General features: G+C 36.2%; 1 long non-coding RNA gene across 1 annotated transcript; it reads right to left on the bottom strand.

Annotated features, from left to right (window-relative positions):
• Positions 1 to 220: 220 nt before the first annotated feature.
• LOC146993685 (uncharacterized) lies at positions 221 to 5,171 on the bottom strand. Its single transcript, XR_015044342.1, has 5 exons — positions 5,022 to 5,171; positions 4,856 to 4,925; positions 3,434 to 3,511; positions 3,127 to 3,192; positions 221 to 362 (listed from the first exon to the last, which is right to left on the bottom strand). It is a non-coding gene; the product is annotated as an uncharacterized LOC146993685 (long non-coding RNA).
• Between the last annotated feature and the right edge of the window lie 12,359 nt (positions 5,172 to 17,530).

The raw sequence follows: 17,530 nt of genomic DNA, 5'->3' as shown, positions 1-17,530 counted from the left end.
TGAACCTTTCAAATACTAAAAAGGTCCTTTTGCATAATCGAAAGGATTTCATCTGAGAATAATTTTTCTACTTAAAAATGAGTTTTGCAGTACTTTTTAAATACTACTTGTATTTTTATTTTCGAAAATTTTCATAAATATTGTAATTAATTATTTCCAATTTTAATAACTCGCAGAAAAAACACAATTTTCAACAAATTTTTTTATTATGATTATTCAAACTTATACTAATATACAGCATCTTTTATATTCCTTATACATTTGACACTGCATGCTTCAACCTGCATGTAAGTTTCTCTTCCTTAGTAACTCCTTACCCAGAGACGTCTCAATGAAAGCCAAATCATGCACAAAATTTACACCTGAAAAAAAAATATGATAAAATATTTTTAACACCATATTCTCGACAACAGAGTACATCACATACCCCCCCCCAAAAAAAAAGAAATTACAAGAAATACAAATTTCTAACAGAAAAATGCATTTTCAAACAGCTGAAATTGTTTCACAAATAGCAAATGTAACATATGGCACTATTGCCACTCAGTGCAATCTCTGCATATCCTAAATTCTGCTGGCTGCTGTCTTCGTAAGTTCTGAACATTTTTTTGCCTCTAAATTCTGCTGATCAGTGCCCTCTGCTAAATTATAAAATTTTGCTATGCACTATTATCTAAATTCTAAAAATTTTGACTACCACTAGTTGCACAGGCCCTGATCAAAGCAAAGAGGCAAGATGCTACCTGCTATTGATAAACTGCCTTATAAATACCACAGATCTAAATAAATATCAGTTTTATTTCCAAAATAGAATTATCTCACAGCTAAAGCATTGCCTTTTCAGAAAATCTTCTAAATGGAAATAGAATTGCATCCACATTACATGTGCAGAATCCCAATAATTCATTATAAACATAGTTCCAAACCATAGTTAGGCTTAGAACCCACAACAGTATTCTTCTTGGAAGTCTTCCTAAGGAAATGGTAGTATATTCAGGGAACATGTGGGCAAAATCATGACAGTATATCACAAGCCTAATTCTTGACCATACATACTAGAAAGATCACAGAAATTCCTCAGGGGAAGCTAGATTCATATAACAAAATTTCATGCAACATATGGCATATGGGAAAAAGCAAGGCACATTATAATCACTAGCATAGTTTATACCCAAATGAGTCGCAGATGGTGCACTATGTGCTCACAGCTGATTATCACTAATGCAGATATATATCTACTAATATTTAGAAGATGATGTCAGATCAGAATTGCATGAGAAATAAATCAAAAAACATCAATCAGATGCAGGAAATTAGTTTCAATCTGAAACAGCAGATGGATAATTGAAAAGGTTAGTAGAATTACCTTTTTTGCAGAAGCAGTATCTTCACAGAGGATATCCTAAGAGAAAACTAATATACACATCACACTTGATTTATACCATAGTACCACAGCATAAGAATAAGTTAGACCCTTTATACTCCAGTCTTTCAACAGAAGTAGTGATTTTGAGATCTTCCTCACAGAAATGGCTGGCATTCATGTTACATAGGAGTAAAACCACAATACTTCACTGCAAGCGCAGTTTACAGCAATAAATGGAAAGAAAGGTCTTCAGAGATGTCACTGAAAAGCCAAATGGCTAAACGGCAAATTCAAGTTAGAATTTTCAATAATTAATGTTGGCCAGATTGATTTGGAATAATTCTGCCTTCATATGTTTATTCACCTCACCAAACTCTTTATTATTAAACAATATTTACAAAATATATGTAGTTTATAACAAAAATTCTACAAATTCAAATACAGAGATTTCAAAATACAATATTTGTACTGATACAATAAAGCTAAAAAATACTTATTCACACCCAGAAAACTCAAATATACAATTGTTATTCAGAAGAAATGCAGTAAACAAAAAATAAACAAGAGACATATAAAAGATAAATACAGTCAAAAGTCGTTAATTCGGACACCCATAATCCGGAATGATCTATAATCCAGACCTCAAAGCTAAAATCTTTCTGCGCATGCGCCGCGTTGATGCATGCGCATAGGCGTTCACTCGTGCGCTCAAGACCTTTACGACTGCGCATATGCATCTGTGCCGTTGTATAAATGTCATGATTCCCAACTAACAACGCTTCGTAGTCAGACCTTGCTATGTCACAAAAACTAGTTTGGGCATTAAGCTTGAAGTTTTCAACTTTGTGCCGACTTGATATAAGAGTCGGCCAATCAGAGCATATACATGAAACTTATTGAGAGAGAAAGCTGTAGACACATACATGCATGCACAAATTTAGCTTCTCTAATTGGCTATGGCTTAGACCCTCTCTCGCAGGTGTGAATGGAACTCCCACATTTTATGCCTTATGATTATGCGTCTATGACATTTATACCATCATCTGAACAGAGCCTTAGGATGGCATACTAAGAAGATGCAATGTCTTGTGGGGATAAGCAATTTATACTCCTAAGCCTAAAAAAAAAACTTGGGGGAAAAAGATCACATGACTTAAATTTGTTGTCTAATTGCTCTAACTTGAGGCACATTACGAGAGGAAAGCAAAGGTAGTAATCAGAATTATTTAAAAAATTTTATCCTTATATTTTTCTTAAAAATTCTGTAAAATAATAAAATTTTTGGCTTTCCTCAAATAAATATATATGAAAAAAATAATAGCCACATAATCACAGATTTCATTTTGTTACATTTTATTAACAAAATTTAAATTATTAAAAATCTCTTTCATGAAGGGAACATAAAACATCATGAAAATAATGAAAAAGAAGCAATATTTAAAAAAGATAGTAGGCTTATTGATGAGGCTCCCATCAAAAGAATCAAACCCCAAAATATTTTCATTTGCTTCAGTGTCCCGTCTGAAAATTTCACCGATTTCAATGAATATATTTTTAAAAAAATCTTTTATTTTCAAGTTCTTTCATGCAAAACGTCCAAATTTGGTACAAATCAAATTCATCCCCCTCTTTTTGATAGCTACAATATTATATTTAACAGTTTTAATAGCTATCAGTATGTAAACAACATAATGTAACACCATAAAAGAAAAACATAAATGATGACATTTTAATTTTGGCATAGAGAAATACATATTTACCCCAAAAGAGAGCTTGTATTTCTACCTTCTACGTCAGAGTCAATAACTGAAATGTCCAGATCAGAACTGAGAAGAAAAGAACCATAATTAGTTAAGATACAATAACACACCGACCAAGTATTAATTTGAGAGTCAAGCAACAAAAATCAGCATCATATTTTGAAATATTCACTATTTGAAAATATAACGCTGATTTTGGTTGCTTGACTTCTAAATTAATACATAATTAGTTAACCATAATTAAGTAACCGTAAGAGTTTCAATATCATGCACAGCTAATACCTATTTTAAAAATAAACCAACTTACCTCAGGAAAGCCTGGTTTGTCTTAGGAACATTAGCTGTAACTTCTGGCGTAGAAAAGTCAAATTTTTCACTTCCGGACCTAAGAATGAAAGAAATAAACTGCTATAACATAATTAAAAAAAAAAAACATGAATAAATAAATAACACATAACAAATTTAAGCATTAAGCTATGTATGACTACCACCCATCTCAGACAGTGCGACAGATATTGCTGTATACTGTTTCGCCATACCCTGTGTAGCTATTATATCATGCTGTATAACCACAGTTTAGAAAAATTACAAAATGTGTTATTTATATCTATCTAAAATGGTACATTACTACATGATTTGTAAGAATAAATTAGAGGGCTCTGCGAATGAAATTCCTTCCAATTAAAAAATGTAGGAATAAAGAAAATGCAGGAATTGCAAATGCAGAAATGAAAAAGGGATTATATTTATTTTGCACAGAATCCAGATGACATATTTTTCAACATTTTAGAAATTTCAATATTAATTTTAGGGGCGTAAAATATTAGGCCCCTAAAAGCAGAATATAGTTTTTAAATGTTCAGATAATCTTCCTATGAGAAGAATTCCTTTGAGAAGTACACATCTGAACCACAATTAAAAAACATGTACAAGAACAGAGCTGAGGACTTCTGTTTGCAGAAAGTCTGTCACATAACATATGAAAAGTTTCTTATTGGTAGATTTTTGATCAGACAGATATTTAATTGTTATACAGAGAAAGCATTCACTCCCTTTATACTGGAGATAATTCAATTTGGACAATGGCAAAAAGGCTAAGCAAGCCTGAGCGTATTGGTCCCATTCTTGGCACTAGTTTGGTTTACGCTCAAAATACACGGCAGATATTTTCTAATTACCTGCATCCCAATATCAATTCAATTCAGCTTTTGGTGGAATTTACCATTTGTGACATATTTTTCAAAAACTACACTTCACAACATGCATACATGACAAATACACAGAACCATAAATAAACAAGCAATAATATATATTTATATATAAATTTTACTAAATGATCATAAAATGTTCCAACGCTAAAAGAAAGTTTTAACATCCAAGTAAATGACATAATAAAAAAAAGCAAGTTGAACAGCGAGCACATGAATAAATGTGCATACACCTGTAAAAATATACCATAGGTAACTGACAAAGCATTTCGTAGCAAACATATGACTATAAAATTTCCAATAATACATGTAATAATGGTGAATTCAATTTAGATCGCAAGAACATGCTCATACTTTTGAAAAGATTCAATTATTTCAGCAATTCCTTGTGAATTGGAATTTACCCTTTCAATATTTCCCAACAATTTAGTGTGAATGGAGGAATAAATTGTTATAACAGAATTGAACAATTATTAGCATCCCCTCATACACACACACATACAAAAAAAAAAAAAACTTACTTTGTAAAAAAAATCATCCGGGCAATGATTCTCCTTTGACACAGATGCAGTTGTATCAATAATTTCTGACCTTCAATAAAAAAATACGCATAATTTACTTCGGAATTAACTTACTACGAAATCATAAACACGAGGTAGTCGATATAAAGAATAAATTATTTCTCACCTTTCGAAAACATCCGCTTGTTCGGAATCTTTCACATCTCGGGAATTTAATTTCATATTTTTTTCTTGAGCTCGACGTTTACGCTGAATTCTGGATCTTTTATTAAAACCAGGATGTTTTTCGGTCGTCCTTGATATTTTCGCATATTTTTTGCAAACTGACCACAGTACAAATAAATGTAAACAAAACGAGTGCGGAATAGCAATGCAATAGGGTTGCCGTAAACGTCATTCTGCTGACAGCTGATAATGTTTAGTGAAAACTGTGTATAAAGGAATATATGAAACGCTTCTAAATATTATTTAGAAAAAAATATGATTTATAACTGATATCAAAATCAATTACTTCGTGAATTTTTGCAGAAATAAGATTACAATGTTAAATTTTAACTCGTAGCGCCATCTATTGATGGCTTTCCAAACTACACATTAAAATTACGTATTTCAATACTAATTTTTTTAAAATATAATATTTAAGTAAATTTCATTTCAAACCTGATTCTAACATTGTAATTCGAAAACTGACCTATTGCTTTATATTTCTGCCAAATTTCACGCAACATAGTTTCTTAATTAGCGATTCTGCGTGTAAACAAATTTTTAGTATTGTAATGCTGCTGTAGTAGACCACCTTAATGGCTTGCCCTTGTACTTGTCGTGGTTCCACCTCTGGAGCTTGTGCCTGCGGTGTTTGCCGTGCCGGATCCTGCAAAAGATCTTTGAAAATTTGCATTTTATTACGATCATAGTAGTGTTATGTAAATTCTTATGCATTTTTTTTGTTGTATATAATTATTGCATGTTATTTTACTGTGAATAATGTATTCTTAGTTATTATAATATTTTACTGTGTTTAATGAATTTGTATTGAGCTTATTTTAAAATTGATAATATTTAATATTTAATATTGTTAAACTTTAAGGCAAAACTCCCTTAAGTTTGGCTGAATATGTGTTACAGTTAAAAGGGCGCGGTTGTATTTCCGTTTCTCACGCGTAGGCGTCTTTGGAGGTTAGAGGTCACTGTCCAGCTGCATTTTCCCCTTTTTTCGCGGGGGTTGAAAACACGTGTTTTTCTCGTTCAGAGGCGAATAGTTCTAAGGGGCAGCGATTTTTTGACAGAGTTATAGGTTGGAAACATTCTTCTGTTGCGTGGGAAAGAAAGGGTCTGTCTTTTTGTAGAAAGTTCTGAATTTCTGAGAATTTCAGTGGCGATTTATGACCTTTCTTCTAGTTGGCGAAAGGGATTCTAAGTTTCCTTAAGATTGGCTAAATTTTTTAATTTTAGTTTAGTTTGAACCAATAGTTATTTTGAGGCGTTTCTTGGTGTGTAAACCGAGGTTTCTTAAGCCGTTGCACGGAAGGCAGGGAAAATTCTCTTTTGGACTTGGAAAAAAAAGCGATTTTTAGAGAAGACTTTTAAGAGGTTTTTGGAGCCTTAGGGGTTTGCTACCTGGACGGCGGCCTCTGCGGGGCCGGCCGCGATCAGTGAGGTGCTGAGATGAAAAACGCGGTGGTTCTTCGGTGGTCGACCGCGGTATAGATTTCGCGTCATGGACGCCAATAGTGATGGACGTGCGAGCTCTGAGCTCCGCAATGGAAATATGGAAACCCAGAATACGGCGCCGCCAGCAGGCAATCTCTCTAATTCTCAATCTCTACAAGTGCTCACGGACATGGACACTCATTCAACTCCTCCAGCTTCTCCTTCGGCTCTAGAACTATCCAAAAGCGCTCTTCAAATCTACGCACTAAAGACCAGGCATACCGACCTATTATTTGATATTCAACGTCTTCAGCGATCGGATACTCCGAACAAAGATTTGATGATGAAGCAACTTCAGGATGAGGGTGAGAAGATTTTATTTTCTTTACATACATTATGCACCAAACTAAATATTGAACTTTTCACATTACCCGCAACTGAGGAAGAATTCATTAGAGAATTCCAAAAATCTACTAAAACATCTGACCCTGAAGCCAAAAATCCTAAACCTAACTCACCCTCATCCTCTGATCTACCCAAAGAAAATTCTAAAGCTGACAATAAAAAGAGAACCAGACCTGTCGACAGTGACGGCTTTGCAGTCCCCCCCAAACACTTGATTGCAAAGAAATTACTCAACACCAATGATAAATCTAATAACATTCCAATCACAAACTCCTACACAAACATTCAAAACGTTACAGAAAATACAGATAATATAGCGCAGCAGCCGGCAGAAAATACAACACCAAAAATTCAATCACCTCCACCTATTTTCATTAAACCGCGTGCTGATTGGTTCTTTTTACTGAATCAGTTACGCAGACACGCACCGACTGTCCAATCCAAACAAGACATTGAATTTCTACGCCTCAACACCACTAACGAATCAGATTACAGGACAGTCGTTAGATTTCTTACTGAAAACAACATTCAATTCAAATCACATACACTAAAATCGGACAGACCACTCAAAGTGGTCATTAGGGGATTACCCTCCAACACACCCATCAACGTTGTGCAGACTGCGGTGGAAGTGCTTGGCTACAAAATCCACAAGATCTCGCAACTTAAGAAATTCAAAACCAAGATGCCCATGCCTTTATTCTACCTGCAAATCCATAATAGCCTAAAAGCCTCTGATTTCTATTCTGTCACTGAACTCCTTGGAACAGAAGTGGCAATGGAACATTTCAAAGGCCAGAAAGGTCCCTCGCAATGCTGGCGTTGCCAGGGATTCTTCCACTCTTCTGAAGTATGCACACTACCCCAACGGTGTGTAAGATGCGCTGGTCCGCATCAAGCTAAAGACTGCACCAAGCCCTTCGAAGAGCCGAATAAATGTGCCAACTGTTCCGGGAGCCATGCAGCCAACTGGAGATCCTGCCCGAGGTTTCCAGGATCAAAGAATCGACAGCCACCAAAACCAAGCACCAAGCCCAGTCAGACCGTTGACAACACTAACAAATTTAATCTACAACAAAACACATTCCCAACACTGCCAGCTGCATACATTCCCAGTGCAAATAATACTCGCCCTGGAGTTTCATACTCCGCTGCCCTTACGGGTATGCAACAGGCAGCACCACAAACTATTCCAAATTTATCGGTCCCCTTAGGAGCAAATTCGACACTAAATTGTACCGAAATTCTTTTGGCTATTATCCAAATTTCTAATCAGCCTGGTATTGACCAGAGCAAATTACTTCTGGCATTCAAAAACGCCTTACCGCAGCTCAGAGTGGCTCCATCTGGTGCTGACGCGGCCTACTACATCTTTGAGAGTTATATTACTCTCCAATTCTCTGATTCCCACATTCATTAAAATTCAATACTTTGAAAGGGTTGAAAAATCTTAAACTATGCACCTGGAATGCAAATGGCATTCTTTCCAAATTCCATGAGTTTAGAGACTATGTAGAAGAGAAGGATTTTGATATCATTTTTGTCCAAGAGACCAAACTCCAGCCAGGGAGAGCTCCCAAGCTTGTAGATTATGCACTATATAAAAATGACAGACAAGCTTCAAATACACGTGATGTTTATCATGGTGGCACTTGTATATACATAAAAAACTCTATCCCGCATCGTAGAACTGACACACCAAATATGAGCAAACTTGAAGCAACAATTATCGAAATTTTTATTCAAAATTCACCATCCCTAGTTATGATCTCTGCCTATCTCCCACCAGGTGGTAATTTTCCTGTGGTAGATTTTAATAAACTTCTCAATTTTTCAAGTAATCTTATCATAGCTGGTGATTTAAATTGTCACCATCAGCATTGGCGTTGTCATAGATCCAACCCTGCTGGTCGTGGCCTTCTAAAATGGGCTCAGTGCGCCCAAATTAAAATTATTGCGCCGGATTCCCCCACCAGATATGGTTCACGGGGTGCCCCATCATTCATTGATTTAGCACTCTTTCGAAACATCCCTTTTGGATATCACGTGACTGTTGAACATTGTTTATCTTCAGATCACAACCCCGTAATCATAGACCTTAACTGTACTATTTTTAATCAAAATTCTCCGGCACTCGTCTCTACAAACTGGGACAATTTTTGTTTTAAACTTAAAAATAAAAATTTACCCTCCCTCGAAATTAAATCCAGCCATGATATTGACTCGGCAGTTGATCACTTAACGGCCATACTAACAGATACTTATAAGGAAGTATCAAAACCCACCCTTAGACCCAATTTTCGTAAATTACCTCAAGAAATTAAACTCAAAATTAAAGGAAAGAATAAAGTACGGAGACTTTGGCAAAGAAATAGGAATCCTGGATTAAAAATTCAACTCCGTACTCTCCAAAATGAGATCAAGGCATCATGTGACCAGTTCTTCCAATCACAGTACACGAATTACATTCAGTCCCTAACGACCAATGATAACAGTCTTTGGCGCGCATCAGCCCGCCTACGCAAACACAAATCTAACATTCCGTCCTTAGCTACGGACGCAGTGGTGGCTCACACAGACGCTGAGAAATCCGAATTAATTGCGGATTCTCTTCAAACTCAATTCACACCACATAATGAAGGAATTTTTGCGAACAGCGCAAATTCTTTCCCACAAGATGTTGAACGCTTCCTCTCCTCGCCTTTCGCGAGAGAAATACAATATACACCCATGAGTGAGGTAAATGATTACATTACCAAGCTCAAACCCAAAAAAGCCCCTGGTATGGACTCTATTTCTAATCGTATGATTAAAAAATTACCCACCAATTATCTATTTTTAGTAATGCTTATAAATTTCATGATTCAGCATTGCTATTTTCCTCAAAGCTGGAAACAAGCACTTATCGTGCCTATTCCAAAACCAGGCCAAAGCCATTCTAATCCTCAAAATTATAGACCTATCAGCCTCCTATCTTCGTTATCAAAGATATACGAATTTGTGTTACTTAAACGCCTGAATGATTTTCTCCGAAATCACAACGTTCTGATTGATGAACAATTTGGATTTCGAGCAAAATACTGCACTACGCACCAGCTGCTGAGGACAGTGGAGTTCATTCACGAAGGGTTTCGTAACAAAATGCTTACTGGCGCTTTATTTCTTGACATAGCCAAAGCATTTGATAGGACTTGGCATATAGGAATTATTATCAAGCTCATACGACTTGACGTTTCGGCCCATTTAATTCATATAATTAATTCGTACCTTACTAATAGATCTTTTTCTGTACGAGTTAATTCTTCCATTTCGACACCCCGTCCTATACTAAGCGGCGTCCCCCAAGGGTCACTTTTAGGCCCAATTTTGTTCAACATTTTCATAAATGACATACCAAAATCACCTAGTATCACTCTTGCACTTTATGCAGATGATACGGCCATCCTAGCCCAACACAAACGCCTTGAAAACTTGGTCCAAACAATTCAGAGTTACCTCTCTAGCCTTGAGCACTGGCTCATCACTTGGAAAATAAAAATTAATGTTGCTAAATGTGCTGCTATGATCTTCAAACGTAGCCCCCTCCCGTACCCTTCCATTAACATTAAATTCTTTGATGACTATGTTCCCTGGTCAAACTCTTACAAGTACCTAGGAGTTGTACTTGATTCAAAATTACTCTGGCGCCTTCACATTGAAAATGTTCTCAACAAAGCGAAAGGTGCTAGAGCCCAACTTTACCCCTTTTTAAACTTACCCCTTTTTAGCTCGAAAGAGCCATCTGTCAATTAAAAACAAAATTCTTCTCTATACATCAATTATAAGACCTGTCTTTATGTATGCATGTACAATCTGGGGTACTGCTTCAAAAACTCATGTGAAAAAACTTCAATCTTTTCAAAGTAAAACCTTACGTATGGCCCTAAATGCAGCCTGGTACGTCCGTACAGATGTGATTCATTCGGACCTTAACATTAAACCTGTGGATTATCTTATCAAAAAATGCATGTACTCAAAATTAAAGTTTTAGTCAAATTAAAGTTAAATAGTCAAAATTTATTCCTTAAAATTGAACAGATTGATAACCGAGCACTTCAACAGATGCCAGCATACGATCCTGCTATTCGCAGCTCACAGAAGAGACCGAGAGCCGTGATTGGCCGAGAGTTCGGCATCTATCCGCCATCTAAAAGGGCAAGACACGCCCTCTCAACATCACAGTAAAGTCTGTTAATATGAATCACGCCATCAAAAAACTACAAGATGTCATTCCTAGCATGGAACGATGGTGCGCGCAATGGAAAGTCCAAATAAACGCAGCCAAATCTCAACTTCTCCTCATACGCAGAAATAAAAGGAACACACCTGTCAAAAGAGGACTTTATCTATTTAACGAAATTGTTCCAATTGTTCCCCATGCCAAGTACCTCGGAGTGATTATAAATGATCGCTTAACGTGGACTAACCATATAAATTACGTCAGGGATAAGGCCTTACAAATTATCAAATGTCTCTTCCCAATTATTGGTAAATACTCCACTCTCGACCTGGGAAAAAAGCGGCTCATCTACACGTCTGCGATCAGACCGATCATGACTTACGCCTCCCCAGCGTGGGCCGCCCTGACCAAAACTGACCTCAATAAATTATGTGTTGTGCAGAACCGCTATCTCAGGATTATTACGAATGCTCATTATTTCGTGACAAATAAGTGTCTACAAGATGACCTCAAGATCGACCCCTTAGATAAGTTCATCGCAAAGCAAAATCGGAATTTCTTCAGAGAAGCCCAGGACTGCAATCATATGCGTCAATTTAACCTCTTTGAATATGAAATATTGCACGAAGATAGGCACCTTAGACCATTTACTGCATTTATCCTCAATGAAAATCAGAACTTTCCAACCTAAGTTTTTACCCTGTGTTTACTTGGAAAACTGAAATGCTTAAAGTTAAGCAGCCACTATCGGGGTCAAGGCACGGGAGGGTGACCTCCCACGGGACTACGAACTAAAGTCTTCTACTGCTTACTGTAGATCTCTCACTGCTCCTATTGGTTTCAAATTTCTTTTATTTTATTTAATTTAACTTTTAGTTTACTGGAACGTATGTTTTTATGTCTCTGCAATTGAATATTTTGTAAATAGCAAATTCTCATGATTTTCGCATACACGTCTCAACAGCCAATCAAAAGACCTCTACTAAGAGATATCTTTGACTGCTTCTGCTGGACTCCCTGCGGAATTTTACTTTTGTATATAGTCTTTCTAGTTGTGAGAAAAATGCACTTTGATGAGTTTATGCACTGAATATTTGTAAAAATGCACCCCGTACCTGAAACTCGGACCAGCATCTCTCCAGCCTACCAGACACCGCTATAGCCTCACGTAACAAAGTAGTCACACCTTCTTTCATTTTGCATCCTGTCCTCTGGACACACTCAAGCATTTGCTATACCTGCAATGTACTTTTTAATTCATGACAGCCGGTATACAGCTTGCTATCAGCAAGCTACACACGGCAATAGTGGGAAAAGGAAAGGAATCTCAACATCAGTTCCAGCTCCCGCGCCATGAAGAAAGGACGTGTCTTCAGCGAGCTGCCATATAATTGCTTATTCCATCTTTTTCTACTGCAATCAAGATCTTCAAGCAAAGTTATCAATCTGTTTACTTAAGAATCACATCTCCCGCAGATTTTAAATCTGCCTAAGAATATTTTCATCGCGATCCCTATTAATTATTTGCACTCTCCAACACAAGCCACATGCCAATGAGCCTATTAATCGTAAACTCTTTCCTATCCGCTTTTTGCTTTAGTGTTTGTACTGTGTATAAAAAATTTTTTAAAAAACCAAAAAAAGTATAAAATATAAAATACAAAAAAAAAATTCTAAAAACTTATAAAAAAATTATGATACTTAAGTTTTTATATTCTCATCTCTATCCCTAAACTTTCTCGAGCCTGTGGCTCCCTCTATTGAGCATCAAGTAAATCACTTATGCCAAATTTTTCCAATTTCTGCTCGCTTTTAGTAACTCTGATGTGGAGGTAAATGGTTTTGAACCATAGGCACTCCGAAATTTTTAAATCATTGGCATTGGCACCGCGGTATACAGTTAAGTTTTTATCTCCGAGATTTCTGGGTACGGAGTGTCCGAGACAGTGTGGGTGCTCGACATGTTTGACGGCGGCGATTCTTGCGGCCTATTATTTTCAATTTCGTCGCTGAGATTTCTTTTCCCATTTGTGGAACAGTCTGAACTGCTCGTTCGTGCTGGAGTATCTATTTTGCTTTCGAAAAGATGGAAATATGGAAAGTCATCATCGCCTGAGGTCTGCTTTGGCCTTTTGTCTCCAGTTTCGACCCCCTTCTCTCATCTCCAGTGGAACTTCGAAAACGGGAAGTTGATTGAGTTAATGTGCTGCTTAACGGAGGAAATTGAAAACTATGAACTATGAAAAGGCTCCGGTTCCGGAAAACAACGATGAAGATTTAGTAGTTATTGTTTCGGTGTTTTGAAATTGGATCAATGGATTTGGGCAGCTCCCTGATTCTCTCAAAGGTGGTACGCCGATTTCGTGAGTGACTTTTTATTTTGATACATAATCTTTTTAAATTTGGAAATGTTTAATACTAAAGAGTTGACATGTTAAGTAGATAAAAATTGAATATTTTTACCAAATTTCTGAGATAGTTAATTCTTTTATTTAATGTTTAATAGTCAGAAGTCAATTGAACTAATTGGAGGAAGTGAATCTTTGTTTTAATGTTTAAGTGCTATGTTCAATATGTTTTATTCTAAATCAGTTTTTTTAAATGAGTTTAATATTCTTGAGTTCCTGCTTAAAATGATTAAGAACTGTGAAGTGTTTCACGATGAATTTTGTATTAATGGATTAATGTTAAATATGAGATTGATATAAAAAAAAACTATGAGTAACTTTAAAAGATTTTGTAGGGGTAGTCTGGCCAGCTATCTTAAATTATAATGTGTGGGAATTTTCAATAAATGTGGTTTATTATCTTTAATATTGTATGTTTTTTTTTGTGTGTATTAATTGTGGTCTACTGTAGGTCACCCATGTGATCCTTACGGAAACATGGTTTTTCAACCGAACCTGGGTAATTATATTGCGGTAGTAGAAAAAAAAATTAATTTTAGTGTTGGTGACTATACGATCGGTTTGCTGAATTTATTTTGATTTGAAGAGTAGACTTCTTAATTGGGAGATTGTATCTTTCCCTGATGTTTTGAAGAGTTCTGTGTGATATTTGAAATGTTCAAGGTTTAAGCTTATCTCTAGATTTAAGATTGAAATTTATGTGTTTTCAGGTTGGAGATATAAATTAGTTTAAATTTAGTGAGAGATAGCCTGTTAAAGATTTTGTTGTGGAAGTGCATAATTAATCGTGATTCTACCAAAACACCAGGGAGGATATCTTTCTTTGATGTCTCTTTTAGATTTTAAAGGTTTTGATTATGTAAGTACAAAGTTTAGTAGAGAGTTGAGTAGTTAGATTTAGTTCGTTTTTTTTTTTTTTTTTTTTTTTTTTTTTTTTTTTTTTTTTTTTGTCGCGGCACCAAGCAGTCAGTTTTAAAGAGATAAAAATTAAGCATAATTTTTTTTTTTTACCACGTAACAGTAGGGTTTGATTTGATCAATGTTTGCGGAGCAGGTTTCACCATTTCTAGCTTTTAACACAATTACAGCGTGAGTTATTTTTTCTATGACATATGGTCCTTCAAATCGTGGAAAAAATTTGGCAGTTTTATCTTCTGGTGCTGAAGAAAGTGAATGCTTAATTTTTAATACTTCATCCCCTACTTTATAAGTTACTCCCCGTCGTTTCAAGTCATAATATACATAGCTTTTGTTTTCTCTGTGCTACTTCAGAGTAGTGTACAAATGAGAGAGCTGGCGCAGTGACCTTTGGGGGCGAAACAATGACTGCGAAACCCTCCATTAAAATCGAACCCACTTTTAGAATGTGATGGCTCTCCAACCCTCCATTAAAATCGAACCCACTTTTAGAATGTGATGGCTCTCCAACCCTCCATTAAAATCGAACCCACTTTTAGAATGTGATGGCTCTCCAACCCTCCATTAAAATCGAACCCACTTTTAGAATGTGATGGCTCTCCAACCCTCCATTAAAATCGAACCCACTTTTAGAATGTGATGGCTCTCCAACCCTCCATTAAAATCGAACCCACTTTTAGAATGTGATGGCTCTCCAACCCTCCATTAAAATCGAACCCACTTTTACAAACGCTACTTTTCCAAAACGCCGCTTTTACAAACGCCACTTTTCCTCTTCATCGCATGCTTCTTTTGCAAGGGGACATTCGTCCCCCACATAATCCACTGGCATGGTATATTTAGTGAGGGTATTAATTTATACCATCAGTGCACCATTATGTATGGCTTCTAGAGCGTCAAAGGAGAGACAATGGGTAATTGATTAATAATACCTAGTGAATAATAAAAGCATTTAAAGAGAAGGTTTGTAGTATATAGAAAGACAAAATGGATTTTCAATCAAAAACAGTTCGACAGTTACAAGATTACTGTCGAGAAAATGATATTCGAGGATACTCGAAACTTAAAAAGGTGGAACTGATCGCCCTCATTCAATACCACAACGGCTTTTCCAGGTTCCACAATGACTTGTTTATCAAGCGAAAGAAGAAGAGGGAGCTAAAAATCAGGTGTTGCGGAAAGTTAATAAAGGAATCTAGCATAAATAAGCACTTACAAACTAAAGCTCATCAAAACTATAAGCCTAAGAAGGCCAGCCAGGAGGTCCACAGAGATGATTTTGACAATATGCAGGGGCTGCATCATATGACCATTAACCAACTACGTGAATTTTGTCGATCGCGTGGCATCACAGGCTATTCCAAACTACGGAGGAAGGCAGACATCAAAGCATACATAGAAAGCGTTTTGTTCAACCGTCACTTCGAATTTGATTCCGACCTGTTTTCAGATTCGCGAGAGAGAAGGCTATATACCCCCAATGAAATTGATACGGCTTTTGAAAACCGTTTGGTGACGTATGATGTCCAAAATGAGCACAATCTGATGCTTCCCAAAGACTTCTTGAACGATGTTTCATCACTGGTCCGGGGTCTTATTACAAAACATCTGAAGAGGCTGCATGGCTTGAAGGTTAATTTCCAATTTCTCTGTGACTATGAAAAAGGGAAAGATGAAACGATGACAGAAATGGAGAAAAACTTCAAAACAAAAAATGAAGTCATCTTAGAATCAACTGATTTGGTAGCTTATTACAGATCAGTTATCCAAAAATTATTGACGGAGATGGAGGAGTTTGTTGCAAGGGGTTCAGGTTGGACGCTTGCTAGAATCAAAAGTCTTGAGGTGAGGATCAATAAGTACACCCCACTGAGAGGATCATCCTACATTGATTTGTCAAAAGTGATTAAAGCTAAAAAAGCAGTCATAAACGTAAAAAATGAGAATGATAATGAGTGTTTTAAATGGGCGATACTGTCTGCACTACATCCAGCAGAAAAAGATGCCCAAAGAGTCACCAAATATAAGCCATATGAAAATGAGCTAAAGTTCGAAGGCATTGAATACCCAGTAAAGATGGAAGACAGAGTACTCGAAAGGTTCGAAAAATTGAATAACATATCAGTGAACATATACTCATACGATGAAAAGACTAACATATACCCCTTAAGAATAACTAAGCATAAAGTAGATAAGCATGTCAATTTACTTTACATAAGAAACGAGAAAGGGAACAGTCATTACTGTTGGATAAAAGACATGTCCAAATTAATATGTGGGCAATTAACCAAGCATAATGGAAGAGTATACCCATGTGAAAGGTGCCTGTTATTTTTTCACTCTGAGGAAGATCTTCAAACGCATGAAAAGGATTGTAAGAAAAATCAGGCTGTTAAAATAGTAATGCCTGAAAAAGATTCAAAATTAAAGTTCAAACATTACCATAAATCGCTACGAGCACCTTTTGTAATGTATGCAGATTTTGAAAGTTTAACAACTAAGATAGATACATGTCAGCCAGATCCCAAGAGCTCTTACATGCAGAAGTACCAAAAACATGAACCCATGAGTTTCTCACTTTACATTAAATATAAGCACGGAGACTACAAACCGCCTATCACATATAGAGGTCCAAATGCAACTAAAGTATTTTACGAAACGTTGAAAGCTGAGGCCTTAGAGATAAAGAAAATTTATGATAAGAAGCACCCAATCAAAATTACTGATGAAGATGACAGGCATTTCAAGAGAACCCATATATGTCATATCTGCGGGTTTAACATCAAAGAAGTACCATCACCATATTCGCCGAAAGACTCTGAGGACTTCCAAAAAGTAATGGATCATGACCATTTACTCGATCCATCCAAACATGAATCAAACTATAGAGGGCCAGCTCATAAATTATGTAACTTAATGTACCAATACCCTTCCCTCATTCCTGTCTTCATTCACAACTTATCTGGGTACGATTCTCATTTATTCATAAAAGAGCTAGGTGGTGATAATGGGAATATCGATGTCATTCCAAACACTGAGGAAAAATACATTTCATTCAGCAAAGAGGTTGGAGCG

The sequence above is a fragment of the Stegodyphus dumicola genome, chromosome 12 (assembly GCF_044657685.1).
Source record: "Stegodyphus dumicola isolate Sdum_Otavi_A_Nest chromosome 12, ASM4465768v1".
NCBI classification, from domain to species: domain Eukaryota; kingdom Metazoa; phylum Arthropoda; class Arachnida; order Araneae; family Eresidae; genus Stegodyphus; species Stegodyphus dumicola.
The sequence above is the reverse complement of the archived record's forward strand: the minus strand, read 5'-3'. Positions and strand labels throughout refer to the sequence as shown.